General features: G+C 53.2%; 1 long non-coding RNA gene across 1 annotated transcript in view; it reads left to right on the top strand.

Moving 5' to 3' along the window:
* LOC131280102 (uncharacterized) overlaps positions 1-15,012 on the top strand; it is a 31,147-nt gene extending 16,135 nt beyond the window's left edge. Inside the window, exons 2-5 of the long non-coding RNA XR_009187699.2 lie at positions 6,728-7,123; positions 8,344-8,470; positions 10,257-10,332; positions 12,847-15,012. This is a non-coding gene — a long non-coding RNA (uncharacterized lncRNA). The remainder of the gene's footprint in view (positions 1-6,727; positions 7,124-8,343; positions 8,471-10,256; positions 10,333-12,846) is intronic.
* Positions 15,013-15,375: the final 363 nt, after the last annotated feature.

Below are 15,375 nucleotides of genomic sequence, written 5' to 3'. Positions count from 1 at the left end.
CTCCCCACAGGGTTGCTGATAAGCATCAGCAACCCAGGTGATCAAACTCGTTTGGGTGCAGTAGAGACAGCTCATCAGGTGGACAAGCATACCATTCTAATCTGCGCATATCTGTTCCCCACTTCTTAAGATTCCCCCCTCCCCCCATGTAAAAGCAAACCACGTCAGCCAGTGAGGAATCAGTGCTTTCCTCACGGGCTTCCGCCCCTTTCGCCCTGTGGTAGAGCGCCCTTCTGCTTCTGTACAGGATGCTGCCTGATTCATGAACAGCTCGATAAAGCTGTGAGAGTCTAAAAATATATCTATATCTAAACAACAGTCAGACGGAGGAAGATTGTCTCCATTTTTCAGATAGGGTGGAGTGGCTTGCCCAAAGTCACACTGCTCACTGGGGGAGCCGTCCAGAGCCAGTGCCTCATTCCCTGTACCCTAACTCTTAGCTCCACCTCTGCCTGACCCTGTTAAGTCTCCAGACTGGTCTCTTCCATTGGACCCATGTGAGGTCCTTGGGCCAGAGTGTCCCTAGGTTCCTGTCATCTCCAAGATCGAATGCCGCTCCCTCGCTTATGTCCTCCAATGACCTTGCCTTGTCATGGCCCCACAGGACCCCACTGCCTTCCCAGCTCCTGTTCTCTCACTCTCCCCAGCCTCATTCTGCCCCAGGCACTCTGACCTTTCTGTTCCTCAGATCCTCTAAGCTTGTTCCTGCCTCGGGGCCTTTGCACCTCTATTTCCTCAATCTAGATCTTCGCAGGACTCCATCCTTCTAAACCTTCAGGTCTGGGCTCACATTTTACCTCCTCAGAGAGCCTCTTTTGACTACCTTAGCTTGCCTTCGTGCCATGTCACTGCTCCTAGTTTATATTCTTCCTAGAAATTATAATAAACGGAAATCATCTGATTTAATTGTTTATCTCTTTATCATTTGTCTTCCCAATACAACAAGGTCTGTATCTTTCAGCTTTTTGTGACACATAATCTAGGACAGGACAGAATCCATTTCCTGAATCAGGACGTATTTTTTTAAATTATGGAAAGCCCACAAGAAAATCATCATGCACTTCTCTGAATTAATCCTTTTCATCTTTTAAAGCATCGAGTCATATACTGGTCAAGTTGGGTGAGAGGCATCTCAGTCTTCAGAGCCAGGCTGGTCTGAGTTCAAATGCCGGCTCTGTGCTTCTGGTTCTATGAGCACACCTTGGGCACTTAACCTCGTGAGCATCAGTTTCTGCAGCTGTAAAATGGGGGTAACGGTGCCTACCTTTTCAGTTATATAGCGGACAGTAAGTGTCCAGAACACAGTTGGTGCTCCATAAACGTTCATCCACCTCCCTCCGTCAAGGGCTTGGGTGGGTAGGAGTGCCTCGCCCTCCGCGCTGTGACCTCCTGAGGGCAGCCTTGGTTTGTCATTTCATCCATGGTGCACACGTCCTGACGGCCAATATATGCCTTTTGAACAAATGCAGGGAGCAACGAGGAAATCGAAGCCCAGAGAGGCCAAGTGACTCTCTGGGTCACCCAGCATGGGAGTGGTGGACTGTGGCTTAGAATAAGGCCCTACTCCGAGTCCAGTGCTTTTTTATCCCTGAGGCCTTCTGGGTGCGTCCTAGGTTTTGTGTGCCTCCACACGGCTCTCCCAGGCGCAGGGGGCCTTCTCAGGCTGGGAGGAAGCCTGAGCCAGAGCTAGTAAACAAAGCTGAACTACTTCACAAGCTCGATGGAAGTGTTTACACAGAGGCTTACTACAGGGCTTAGAGCGGTAAACGCGCTGAAACCAAGTCCCACCGCCTGGAAGCACAGTCAGGCAGACACACTCTTCTATCCACCAGCCCCAGCACCTGCTCCCATGGTGTTCAGGTCCCCTCAAAACACTCCCTGATGCCAGCTCAGGGCCCGCCCTCGTGCTGGGCCCTGGCCACCCAAGGTAATGAGACCAGGCTGTGAACTGGCGACTCGCAGCGTGACGGACGGGGTCGCCTTGCCGCAAAGCCGCCCTCGAAACCCCGAGAGCCTCGCAGGCCGAGGGCCGGAGGCTCGCATGCCAGGGCTTCCCTATCCGTCGTGATGCCCATTTAGCGAACGTGTGCTGAAGCCACACACCCTGCGACACGCCCTCTCTGAACGTACCCCAGACCCTGTGAAATAAGGATTTTCAGACTCAAGTCACGGGTGACGTACCTGAGGCCAAGGGAAGTGAAGCAACTCGCAACTCGTTAGGCAAAGGGCGGGCACCTTGAATCCACAGCCCACTTTCCGGGGGTGTCAGAGTCGAGGGGGCCTGGTGGGGCTGGACAGCTTCCTGTGTGGACACCGAGGACCGCGGAGGATACGGGGAGGGCAAGACGGCCTCTGCAGGAGGTGACCAGGAGGAGGCTGAGACTGGCCGAAGAAGGGGTGCTGAGGGTTTCGTTGGAGAGCAGCTTCCTCCCTGCCCCCACCCCCACCCCGACCCCAGGTGGGGAGGGAAGCAGGGGAGCTCCTTCCTTACGTTAAACCAGCGGAGGCGGGCTTCCAGGAGCCACCCAGAGACTGGCCTGGTACCCTCACATTGAATGGACGGACGTAGGGACCGGCCCCTGACCCCCCTCCCAAAATGCCTGTGAGAGAGAGGCTGGCCTGGAGCTGCCACTAGAGGCAGCAGTGAGGTTGGAGGCTGAGCTTCCGGCCAAGGAAAGATGCTGTAGCAGTTTGATATGGTTATGAATTCCAAAAATACATACTGGGCTGTGTTTGTCATCTGGTCTGTACCTGGGCATGATTGAGTCATGATTGGGGCTTTGATTGGGCCACGTCATTAGGGTGTTGAGTCCCCGCCCCTTGGTGGGGACTCACAGATAAAAGGCATGGCAAAGGTCAGAGTTGGGCTCTTAATGTTGGAGTTTTGATGTTGGAGTTTGATGCTGAAGTCTTAAGCTGGAGCCCTGGGGAAAGGGACAGAGCCATTCGCCTGATGGTCTACAGCTGACCTTGTGGAGAAAACAGGAGCTGAGCCCAGAGGAACCCAGGAAGCCTGAACCCTCCCAGACATCGGCAGCTACCTTGCTCCAACACGTGAAAATAGACTCTGGTGAGGGAAGTAGCTTATGCCTTATGGCCTGGTATCTGTAAGCTCCTACCCCAAATAAATATCCTTTATGGAAACCAATCAATTTCTGGTATTTTGCATCAGCACCCCTTTGGCTGACTAATACAGGAATAGAGACAGCTCCTTACACATGGCAGAAGCCTGGGGGGGTGAGACCGAGCTGTTTGCCTGATAGTCTCTCTTGTGGAGAGAGCAGAACAGCTGAGTCCAGAGAGAAATGGAGCCCCAGGAAGAGAGGAACCCAGGAAGCCTGAATCCTCCCAGACGTCGGCAGCCATCTTGCTCCAACACGTGGAAATAGACTTTGGTGAGGGAAGTAACTTATGCTTTATGATCTGGTATCTGAAAGCTCCTACCCCAGATAAATACCCTTTGTAAAAACCAGCCAGTTTCTGGTATTTTACATCAGCACCCCTTTGACTGACTAATGCAGATGCCTCGGGAGTTCCCATGGGCCAGATGTGGTCCCCATGGCAAAAGCCGGATGTGGTCCTAGGATAAGGTACAAGGGACCCTTCAGAGAGGTGGACTAATGAAGAATAGGTGGGGGAGAGGCCCAAGTATCCAGCCAGGGAAGGCAGAGCCCAGGGAAGTGTCAGTGGGGGGCCCGGCGATAGCGAAAGGCCGCGAGGGCCCACAGACCCTCCTGGAGCAAAGCCGGTGATTGCACAGCTGCCTTGAGCAAGGCCCGCGAGCCGACTGCACCTGCAGTGTCAGGGCAGACCTCGGCTTCACCGTGTCTCTCCTCTGCCCCCCATGCCTGGCGAGGGAGAGGCGGTGCAACAGCAGCTGTGGGAGGGGGTGTGGTGGTGGAGGGGCCACTAAGCTAGAAGCACGTCCCTCTGGACACTGGACCCAGGTGCTCCCTTGTGAGGCCAAGGGGCCGATCATCCGAAATGGTTAATTTTCTTATGGTGGTGAAATAGTCCACATCGGGAAGGAATCACCTTTTATATATATTTACGTTTATAAGGCTCATGCGAATATCCCTTTAAATATTGTCCTTCCTTTGCCCTGGAAAAAGAAATGGGAGGTGCCTGGCGCTTTAAGTTTCCATCTGACTACCCTCTAGCTCGGTTCCATCGCTTGCCTTCTGTGAGCAAAGATGTCCCTGAAGGAAAAGCTCTGTTCTGGGTGGGATTTGCTACCTGCCAGAGAAGGAGGGGGTCGAGGCATGGTGGAGCCAGGAACTTTCTCAAGCCCCGAGGAGGTGGTTGGGGTGGGCTGCATGTGTCTAGAGTTGGGGGAGATGCCCCCAGAGGCAGGGCGCACAGGTCACGATATCTTCGTGAGGTCCCCAGCACTGGTCATTAGCTGTGCACTTTCTGTGGTTCGCAAGCGTCAACCTGCCCAGAGATGACGGGCCCCGGGGGGATTGTCCCACGTTAACCAAGCCCAAGGGAGACTCCAAAACACCCATGTCACTTTCTTTGGGGTGAAGGCAGGAGGCACATCATTGCTAGGCTCACGTACTGAACACAAGAGATACTTTTTCCATTTGCAAATATGTACCCGTTTATGAACAAGTAGTTATTAGCATCTATGGTGGATCAGGCACTGTGCCACACTCTGTGTGGAACTTACAGATTTCATAAGAGTCTTTCAGGAAAACAAGAAACATCACCTTGTTAAATGTATATGTCAATTATCAGAGGCATCCCAATTAAAAAAAAAAATGATACAAGGAGCAAAGTGCATGCCTTGGAGGTGGGCAGTGAAGGCTGCCCTCTGGGATGAGGGCTCTGGTGTCACCCTGCTCTCCCCACGCCTCTCCAGAGCTGGCCTGGGGCCTGGTTTCCCACCTGAACCAGCACCCAGCTCCGGCGCTGCCCGTGGGCCAGATGTGGTCCCATGGAAAGGGAGTCAGGACCCTGCCAAGGCCCTAGCAAGCTGGCCGGTCCAGCCCTGGAGGACAGCACAGGGTGGGGACCTTTCTCCAGACAGCTCCTGCCCACAAGCTCAGTCTCTGAAATCCACGCCTGACACCAGCCTAGAGTAGCTGGATGCCCACAAGATTGGATGCGACTAAGTGATTCAAGATGATGACAACGGAATCAGGGAATTCCTTTCTGAGTGTCTTCTTCTTGTTACCTGAGGATCTTTGTCGAGAAGTTGAAAAACACAGATAAGGCAAAAGGAAAGTAACTACAGTCCCACTTCCTGGAGGCAAGCACTGTGTGCTAGTGTGAAAGACGGACGCGCCTTCCCACTGCCCGCCTGCTGCCTTCCAGCACACGCACGCGAATACACAGACACCCACTCATGAGGCAAACCAAAGAATCTAATAAAACCCTTCCCAGAACGGCCTGTCAGAAATCCACCCTTTACAGACACAAGGGACAGAAGTTCCTCACCCTTGATGGGGCCTAAAAACCACCTGTGAACTCTGTCAAAAGCGCAGATGCCCGGTGGCCTCCAAGGACCCTGACTCAGCAGGCCCGGGGCAGGGCTCAGGCTCCGCGTGCCGTGCGCCGAGGAGGCAGGGTTGGAGGACAGACCTAAACAGACGTGCCTTGTCCCGACCGGCTCCAGGACAGAGCAGGAACCGAACTCATCTCCACGGGACGAGGAGTGGCTGCCGACTCCTATCAGGCGTGGATTTCAGAGACTGAGCTTGTGGGCAGGAGCTGTCTGGAGAAAGGTCCCCACCCTGTGCTGTCCTCCAGGGCTGGACCGGCCAGCTTGCTAGGGCCTTGGCAGGGTCCTGACTCCCTTTCCATGGGACCACATCTGACCCACGGGCAGCGCTGGAGCTGGGTGCTGGTTTAGGTGGGAAACCAGGCCCCAGGCCAGCTCTGGAGAGGCGTGGGGAGAGCAGGGTGACACCAGAGCCCTCATCCCAGAGGGCAGCCTTCACTGCCCACCTCCAAGGCATGCCGACTCCTACCCCGCGACTGAAATGGGAACTATTTCCTCTGTGTGTGGGTTTAAACTCTGCTGACAATTAATTTTGCTCTGGGGGATAGTGTGTTTAATCCAGAAAGTCCAACGGCCAAAGAAAAATGAGTATCAAAACTGGAATCGAGCTGAGCTCAGGCCTTGGGGCGAGACCCGGGTGGTGGATGGCGGTGGAGGTGGGGGGGGTCCAGGGAGTGAGAGCCCCTGCGATGGCTGGGACTGGATTTCTGTGGCACTGAGCCTGTGGAGAGGCTTGAACGAGGCGGGCTCTTGGAGAAGAGGTGAGAATCTCGGGGCACGCGCGGGGAGGCTGGAAGCCGCAGCATGCCCGGCAGGCCCCTCTCCTGGTGGGGCCTGGGGCTTCCCCTTCTGCACTCTGATGGGAGCAGGAGACCCCCCCGGGCGGCAGCTCCTTTGGCAGCAGCCCAGGAGGGGGCCTCATCTCTGGGGTTCGGAGGGGAAAAAAAGGCAGGCAGAGGCGAGGCGCCCCCTTCTTCCCGTCTCCTCCAGGCTGGCCTGGAGGCGGTGGTCCCCGCCCCAGCGAGGGCATTGGAGGGGCAGCTCGGGGGCCGGTGCTGCTGGGTGGACAGCTGACCCTGCCCGTTAGAGAGAGTCAGGGTCCCTTTGGACGGAGAAAGCAGACAGGCCTGCGGGTGCCAGGCCACCCCTCGCCCACGCGGTGCCTTTGTGCAGATTCCAAGAAGGCGCCCTTCCTCACGAGGCTGTCCTTCCATCCATCAGAAATGTCATCAGATTTTGAGAAAGCAAGCCCTTTACTACCATCCGCTGGAAACCAGTCACAACAAACATCCCAGTCGGCCTGTGACAGCTCTGCTCGCAGGTGTCTATGAATCTTACGGAGCTGAAAACTTCCCAGGGCCACACCGCTGAGCAGTGGCGGATTCAAACCGGCCGGTCTGCTCCAGAGCCCCAGCCCGTCACCATGACAGCACCATCTTTATTAGAAATGGTTGTTACCCCCGTCGACACCCTGACAAACTCCTACGATTAAAACCCACCTCGAATGGCACTTTCTCCGGCTGCACCAAGTCAAAGTGGCTGTTCCCTTCTCTCTTCCGCGCTCCCCTTTCACAGCCCTCTGCCAAGCCTTACCCGGCTGGAGGTAGCGGCAAGACGGTGAGCAAAGTACTCAAGGGCTAACGGGGGTGGGGGGCCGGGGGGTGCCCAGGGCCTGCAGCGAAGCCGCTCAGGAATGAAGGACTGGAAGGGCTGAAGTGAGTTCGCCCGGGAGGGGACTGGCCGCAGAGCTCTCCCGGGTCCCCGCCAGTTCCGACCTGCGCGAATCCGGGGCCCAGCGCTTGCTTCTCAGCCCCTGCCAGCGCTGGGGCGCAGAGCCGGGCGGGAGGGACGGGGGCAGGATGGAGGGTGATTGCCGGCAAGTGGGAAACGCGTCTGCTCAGAAGACCTCAGACGGGCTCGGCCTGGACATCGTGGCGCTTCTGGGAAGGCCCCCGTGAGCCCCTAAAATACCCCGGATGCCCCAGGGGTTCCCGGAGAGAGCAGCTGGCGAAGCTGCCAAGGTCATTGCCAACTTTGAAATCCCCCGATGATCCTACATGAATAGGTTTTCAGAAAAGGAAGAGAAAAAAAAGAAAAGTTCAGTGAGCTGTCATTCTGGAATCAGAGTAGATTAATAAAGCTCTTTCTAGGAAAAGGTCGGGCAGGGGCTTTCTGCCAATTTCAGTCAAGTGTCCAAGGACGCTTCTGCAGGCAAGTGTGAGAGACTAATGAGCCTCCGGGGGAGGGTGGGGTGACGAGACACAGCTGGCCAGGTCCCTTTCCTTCTCGGTAACAGAACGTAACAGCGGTCACCGTGGCCCAGGCCCTGCTCAGGTACAGAGGCGGGACCCCCGGCTGCTGCTGACCTCAGCGGGTCTCGAGGGGCCCCCGGTGTCACGGGCCACCTGGATCTACTGATGTGGGGCAGCTGATAGGATGACCAGCATTTGGTGTTGGATTTAGTTTCTCTATAATTAAAATAACAATAATAGGGTGGGTTGTGGGGAAAATTCACCAGAGGTAAGGTAAGGACTAGAGCAGTAGTAATTTGGCGATGCGCTTTCATAATTACAAAGGTTTCACAACCGTGCAAGGTGGGGTGACGTATGGGACCCCCGTATGATGATGTGCATGTTTGTTGTGTAAGTTCACAACTTTCATTATTGTTTATGTATGTTCATGCATGAGTGCCATACTTCAACAAATTGTTTCTAAATGGGTTAAAAAATTATTGTGACTATTTTCCCACCTTTATGTTTCGTCGTATTGCCGCGTATGGCTGTAACAGTTTACTTTCTCTCTCTTACTGAGTATTTACTTACAGTTCTTTCTATTAGGCAACAGGTGAACTCTTAGACGAGATGATGGCTGCTTCCTGCTGAACGCATCCTGCTGCGGCCCTCTCCCCGGGCTTGTCCTCCTGTGTTTGTACCATCCACGTATCAGCCAAGGCAGAGCCCGAAGGTCGCCCGGCCCCCTCCTGTCCTCACCCCCACAGCCAGGCGGTCACCAGGTCCTGCCTGTCCTCTCCGCACCCACAGGCGCAGCCCTCCTGGCGCGGCCTCCTCTGTTCCCTGTGGACCCTCACAGAGGCCTGTGCCCCCGGAGCGCCTCCTGCTCCTCTCCCCTCCGAGCCATCCTGGACGCCCGGGGCTGCTCCTTCTACTTACCTGCTGTCCTCCAGGGCAGAGAAAGAAGCCGAAACCTCCTAGATTGTAGGGAGGAGACCCAGTTGAGCGGCGGCCGCTGCGCGTGTTTCAGGGGGTGGGTCTCGGTAGGATGGGGGGGAGGCTGGGACGGCTGTGGGATGAGACCTTTGGGTCACCTGGGGCTTGCTGGGCGTCTGGGGGCTCGCAGCTCTGGGCCTCTGGGGGGCGGCGCCTTCCCTGCCCCCCTCCCCGGCCCACACACTCTCAGGGTTCTCTCTGTAGCTAGGCGTGGGGCCCAGGCCCTCCTGGAGAAGCCCAGGACGGGACCCTCAAGGCCTTCTGGCACCTGGCAGGGCAGGCGCTGCGGTGGGAGGGTGGGAGGTTGCTTGCCAACCTCAAATCCCAATTTCCCATTTGTGAATTTTGTAATTACGTGTAACTTTAGCCCATCCGCTTCTTTTGCCCTCAGTGTCAATGGACAGACAAACTGTTTTTCTTTTAATCAGGTCACCTCAGAATCTCAGACCTTAGAAGGACCTATCAGGCTTTTTTAAAAAAAGATTTTTAAAAATTATTTTTATCCCCTGCCCTACTGCCTCCCTTCTCTGTCTGCTCGTCTTCTTTAGGAGGCACCGGGAATCGAACCCATGTGGGAGGCGGGTGCCCAATTGCTTGAGCCACCTCTGCTCCCCCCATCAGGATCTTTATTCCAGTCTCTCCGCTCTCCACTCCATACTGTCACGTCAGAACATTCCAAACACAGCCAGCTCCTTCACAGGCCCCCACTGCTGAGGAAATCAGTCCTTTCCAGGCAGGCTTTCCGCTCTGCACATGGATCTTTAGAAAGCTCTTCTTGGAACCTGTCTTGCCTCACCAGTGGAAGCCCTTTCTCACACCATGCCTTTGGGCACCGCTATGCCTTTCCCCATCTTGTCCACCAGGGCAAACTCTAATTCCTCCTTTAAAGCCCAGCCCAAGGTCACCTCCTCCAGGAAGCTTTCCCTGCTTCCCTCAGACTGAGTAGATTCCATTCCTCTGGGTTCTCCCACCTTCCCCTGGGTTTGTCTTTATCACGTTGCTGTTGCCAGTTTGTTCATCTGTATCCATTGCCCCTCCACCATGTGGGCTGATTCTCCACTCTATCCCTGGTGCCGGCTCAGGGCTTGGCAGGAGAATGAATGAATGAGTGCCTACATGAAGGAAGGAAAGAGGGTCTCAGGTCGCTTTAAACAGCACTAGCTCCCACGCGGCCCTCTGTTGTCTGACCCGGCTCTTGGTTTTTCTGGCTCTTTCCTCTCTCTGGTCTTGCTGGAGCCTCACAACGGCCCTGACGTGGTTTGGGGCATGGACCCATACCCCGACTGGTACGTGAGGGAGCTGAGGTCCCCAGAGGAGAAAGGACTTGCACAGGGTCACCCCAGAACCCCTGAGGGAGACCAGGAACTGTGTCAGTCGTTCGTCTGGTTCTCCTCCTTGGCTTCTCCCGCCCGACTGGCTTCCCACAGGGCTGCAGGAGCAGAGCTGGGATTCCTGGTGGGATCTGAGGGGCCTCAGAGGCCTGGAAGCAGTTCTCAGGAAGTGGATTGTTTGTTATTTTACAGATAAGTTTTGAGAATTCTTCATATTTCCCAGAAACAATTCTTCATTGGACACGAAGTTTGCAAATATTTTCTCCCGGTCAGTAGCCTTTTGATTCATTCTCTTCACAGAGGGTCTTTGTCGGAGCAAAAGTTGTACATTTTGATGAGGTCCAATTTATCAATTTTTTCTTTTATGGATCATGCGTTTGGTATCAAGTCTAAAATCTCTTTGCCTAACGCTAGGGCTGAAAGATTTTCTCCTACGTATTTTGTCCTAAAAGTTGCATGTTTTACATTTAAGCCCATGATCCATTTTTAGTTAAATTTTTTATATAAGGTATGAGATTTGGGTCCAGATTTAATTTTTTGCCTATGTGCAGCTTAATTTTTAATGGTTGTCCAATAATCTATCTTTATTTTTTTTTTATTTTTTTTTATTTTTTATTGACTTTGTAATAATATTACATTAAAAATATATATGTGAGGTCCCATTCAACCCCACCCCCCCACCCCCCCTCTCCCCCCCCCCAACAACACTCGTTCCCATCATCATGACACATCCATTGGATTTGGTAAGTACATCTTTGGGCACCTCTGCACCTCATATACATTGGTTCACATCATGGCCCATACTCTCCTCTATTCCATCAAGTAGGCCCTGTGAGGATTTACAATGTCCGGTGATTACCTCTGAAGCACCATCCAGGGCAGCTCCATGTCCCGAAGACGCCTCCACCTCTCATCTCTTCCTGCCTTTCCCCATACCCTTTGTCCATTATGTCCACTTTTCCCAATCCAATGCCACCTCTTCTATGTGGACACTGGATTGGTTGTGTCCATTGCACCTTTATGTCAAGAGGAGGCTCAGATTCCACCTGGATGCTGGATGCAATCCTCCCATTTTCAGTTGTAATCACTCTAGGCTCCATGGTGTGGTGGTTGTCCTTCTTCACCTCCATCTTAGCTGAGTGTGGTAAGTCCAATAAATCAGATTGTAGGTGCTGGAGTCTGTTGAGGCTCAGGATCTGGCTATCACATTGTCAGTCCAGAGATTCAAATCCCCTAAATATATCTTAAACCCCAACATTAACTGCACCTCCAGCACATTAGCATGAAAGTCTTATGAAGGGAGATCCCATCTGAGTCCAGATTCATCACACATAAACACCATTTCCAAAGAGGGGCCATCTGCCCTGGTAGTTAACCCCATCGGCCATGACCATAACTCCCATGGGTCTCTTTAGCCCTCAAAGGAACCAATATCTGGGGGTTGTATCTGCTTTATCTGTCTCTCTGACTCTGCTCAGTTGTGCATGAGGGCAAACCTTCTGCCAGCCTCCAGACTCTTTTTTAGAAACTCGTAGCCATATAAACTCATTTCTCCTTTCCATTTCCCCCTTACTTTAGGTCAAACAGCATTTTAAAGTCATGGTATTTTATGTAGACATGGATATTCTGCTGATCCGCATTGAACCTTCCGTATAAGGTCATTTTCCAGTTGCATCATCAGTTGGTAGTTGATAGTGGTCCCTCGTTGCCAGGGAGGCTCATCCCCGGGTGTCATGTCCCACGCTGGGGGGAAGGCATTGCATTTACATGCTGAGTTTGGCTTCGAGACTGGCCACATTTGAGTAACATGAAGGCTGACAGAAGGAAATTCCCAGGCACAAAGTTGCTCTAGGCCTTGTTCTTATTTTGGGTTTATCAGCTCACAAGCATAGTCATTAGTATCAGGGGCTCACTGTTGAACCCTCACTCCCTCCCGGTCCCCACCACTGTACCTGGGAGACTGTCGCTGCTCCCCTAGGGACCACGACAGAGCACCACTGGCCAGGAACCCAGTACCCCCCCTACTGTGGTTTTTAATTGTTGCCACTATGAGTATATCCAAACATTACCATGCACCCTGGACATATGTTCTGTACAGCTCCCTGTCAGTCATATATCACCTGTCATTGGTATCCCATACCAGTATCCCTCCATTGCCATTGTTGAAACACTCTGTGATCCAGAACTCCCCGGAATTTGAAGCCCAATATAATGTCATGGTCCCTTACTAGGGAATGGCATATAGCGATGAGTTTAAAGGATAGATAAAGAACTTGGATAAAGTTAGATAAAGAACTTAGATAAAGAATGTTGACTTGAAAAAATTCCACATCCTATTTTTTTCTTTTTTTTTTTTTTTTTTTTTTTTCCCCCCCCCTAATTATTCAGCTTTTCTTCACAGGAGTCCTAGACCACAGCAATGTATATATATAATATACAGCACTCCCACACATCCACCAGAAAACCTTTTCCCTTCCACAGTGATACTCTTACGCCCTATTCATATCATATTTACTTAAAGTCAATAATCTATCTTTAGATAGACCATAATTAGATAGCCCACCCTATGGATGAATCTTTCTGCAGTTCCAATACTTTTGCAATTATAAGAAAGACAGCAACACACGTCCCTCTAGCTAAATCTTGTACTTACTTACTCATGATTGTTTCTTAAGAGTTTCAGAAGTGAAATTGCTATGGCAATTATCAGGGTACCGAGTACATATTGTTGACTTGTTCCTCAATAAAGTTCGTGACAATGTTCTCTTTCTCTGACCCTCAGTTTCCTTGTTTGCAATTTTGGCGAAGACCTAAGCATACCGTGGACACGCAGTTGCTCTGAAATCTTACCAGCGGCTCCGAGAGCTGGCAGGCGTTCCGAATTCCACTGGGACTTTCAGAGCCTTTCCCGTCATCATCTGGCTGCGCTCAGCGCTGTCTAGTTTGTTTTAGCCGCGCCCCCTGCTGGGTGCCAATGGAATAACAACCCAAACCTAACCGTCCCGGTGAGACCTGAAGTAGGGCAGAGTCAAGGGACTTCAGTACCAGAGTGGCACCTGCCCAGACCAGGCAGGACGGGTCAAGGGCCTGTCCTGGGGAATGCACCCCAAACCTCAGCCTTGGACTGTGGAGGAAGGCGCTGATGTTGCCGGAGCGCCCCTGCAGCTGGAGAAATCAGAACGCAGGGCGCCCCTAGCTTTCCCTGCTACCGTGGTTTGAGAGGCAAAATATTTTCCCTGCGAACCCACCTTCATGCCTGAATGTCCCTTTTTAGTAAAAGCGCCGGGGTCTTTGCTAAAATGCCAAGGACTTTGCCATGAACAGAGAGGCCCATGAGACGTCCTTGCTTTCCCCTTGCCCAGCGCAGGGCCCCGGGAGGGGCAGGGTAGGGGCCTGGACAGATGACCTGGGTTCACATCCCTGCTCAGCCGTGTGGCTTTGAGCAGGTTACCCCAGGGAGGGGAAGGACGAAGACTTGGGCCCTGGGGGGTTATGGTGGCTTGGAGCTATGTACCCCAGAAAAAACATGTTCTTGATCGTAACCCATTCCTGCGGGTGTGAGCCCACTGCAAACAGGACCTTTTGATGAGGTTCCTTCCGTTTTAAGGGGTGCCCAAGCAGAATGAGGGTGGTCCTTAATCCAGTACGGCTAAATTTCTTAAGAGCACAGGAAATTGGACACAGAAAGAAGCCTCGGGTGCAGCCAGAAGAGAAAGGAGAAGATGTTGCCGCGTGCGCTGCCATGTGACAGGAAAACCCAGGAACTCCGCAGCTTGCCGGCCGACCGGAAGGCGCAGGTCCCCGGAGGAGGCAAGCTTTCTAGCCTCTGAAACTGGCCAATAAATCCCCGTCGTTAGGGCCACCCGTCATATGGTATTTGTTTTAGCAGCAAAAAAACGAAAATGGGCTTTCCCGGAGGTCCTGCCAGATCCCAGCCCGGCTGCCGTTGGCCAGGGGCACGACCCAGCAGTTGTGGCCGGAAGCCGCTCCCACCTGACCCTGGTAAAGGCCGGCTGTACTGGACGGCTGCCTGGCCAAAGCAGGTGGACGCGGGGCTGGAGGACCTCGAGTCCCTCCCGAGGTCCCTCCCGAACCCAGGTCTTGGCTTCTGGGGGCCTAAGAGCCAATGGGGCTGACACTCCAGGATTCTGTTTCTGATTCCACAGTGTTAAAATTCTACTTTCCATGCTCTGCAGTTAGCAGTTTATTTAGGAGCTCTGGAGTCAGACAGACTTAAAAATCTGGAATCTGTCACTTATCAGCCATGCGACCCTGGGCAAATTATCTAACCTCTCTGAGCCTCAGTTTTCTTATCTGTAATTTCTGTAAAATATCTTTTGCAGTGTAGTGAGAATGAAATAACTCAATACATATCATGGGCTTACTTCAGTGCCTGGCACTGACTAAACTTTCACTCCATGAGCAAGTTCTTTTTGCTCCCCAATAGATCCAGATTAGTCCATTTCTCTCCACTGCCACTGCTATCATCAGCTCACCATCGTCACTGTCCTTGCCTGTTGCAAAGGCTTCCTAACTGGCCTCTCTGCCTCTTCTCTGGTGTCTCCCGAGCGTTCAGCCAACAGCAGCCATGGAAATCTTTGTGAAATGTACATTAGGAAGCGGGTGTGGCTGAAGTGATTGGGCTTCCGCCTACCACACGAGAGATCCCGGGTTCGGTTCCTGGTGCCTCCTGGAGAAGGTGAGCTGACATGGCGGGCAGGTGCGGCAAGCTGACGCAGCACAAGAGACACAAAGAGGAAAGACGATGAGAGACACAGCAAGCCAGGGAGCTGAGGCGGCTCAGGTGATTGAGCGCCTCTCTTCCACATGGGGGGTCCTGGGTTCAGTTCCTGGTGCCTCCTAAAGAGAAGACGAGCAGACCCAGAGAGCAGACAGCGACCGCAAACAACGGGGGGAAGGGGAGTGTGAATAAATAAATAAAATAAATCTTAAATAAAGTAAAGCGCATCATTCCTCTGTTATCGTGGCTGGATAAATCCTTGCAGTGAGCCTCTCCCCCACCGGTCAGCCTTTGCCCTTCCTTGAACAAGCCAAGTCCACCACTCCTCCAGGTCTCGGCACTTGAAATGCCCTCTCCTGGAGATGCTCCCTCGGGCTTCTGCAGTGCTCTTCTTCGCTTTATTCGGGCTTCGGCTCAGACCTGAGAGGGGTCCTCTCCTGGCACCACCACTCCTCCTTGCTCCGTCTGACCCTCCCCCAGCACTCACCCCCACATCACTGACACGGGCCGCTTCACCCCGTTTACCTCTGATCCCCCCGCCGCGAGAGTCTTGGCTACCATCGCTGCTCT

The sequence above is a fragment of the Dasypus novemcinctus genome, chromosome 10, assembly GCF_030445035.2.
Source record: "Dasypus novemcinctus isolate mDasNov1 chromosome 10, mDasNov1.1.hap2, whole genome shotgun sequence".
Classification (NCBI taxonomy): Eukaryota; Metazoa; Chordata; class Mammalia; order Cingulata; family Dasypodidae; genus Dasypus; species Dasypus novemcinctus.
This window is presented reverse-complemented; position numbering and strand designations above follow the sequence as displayed.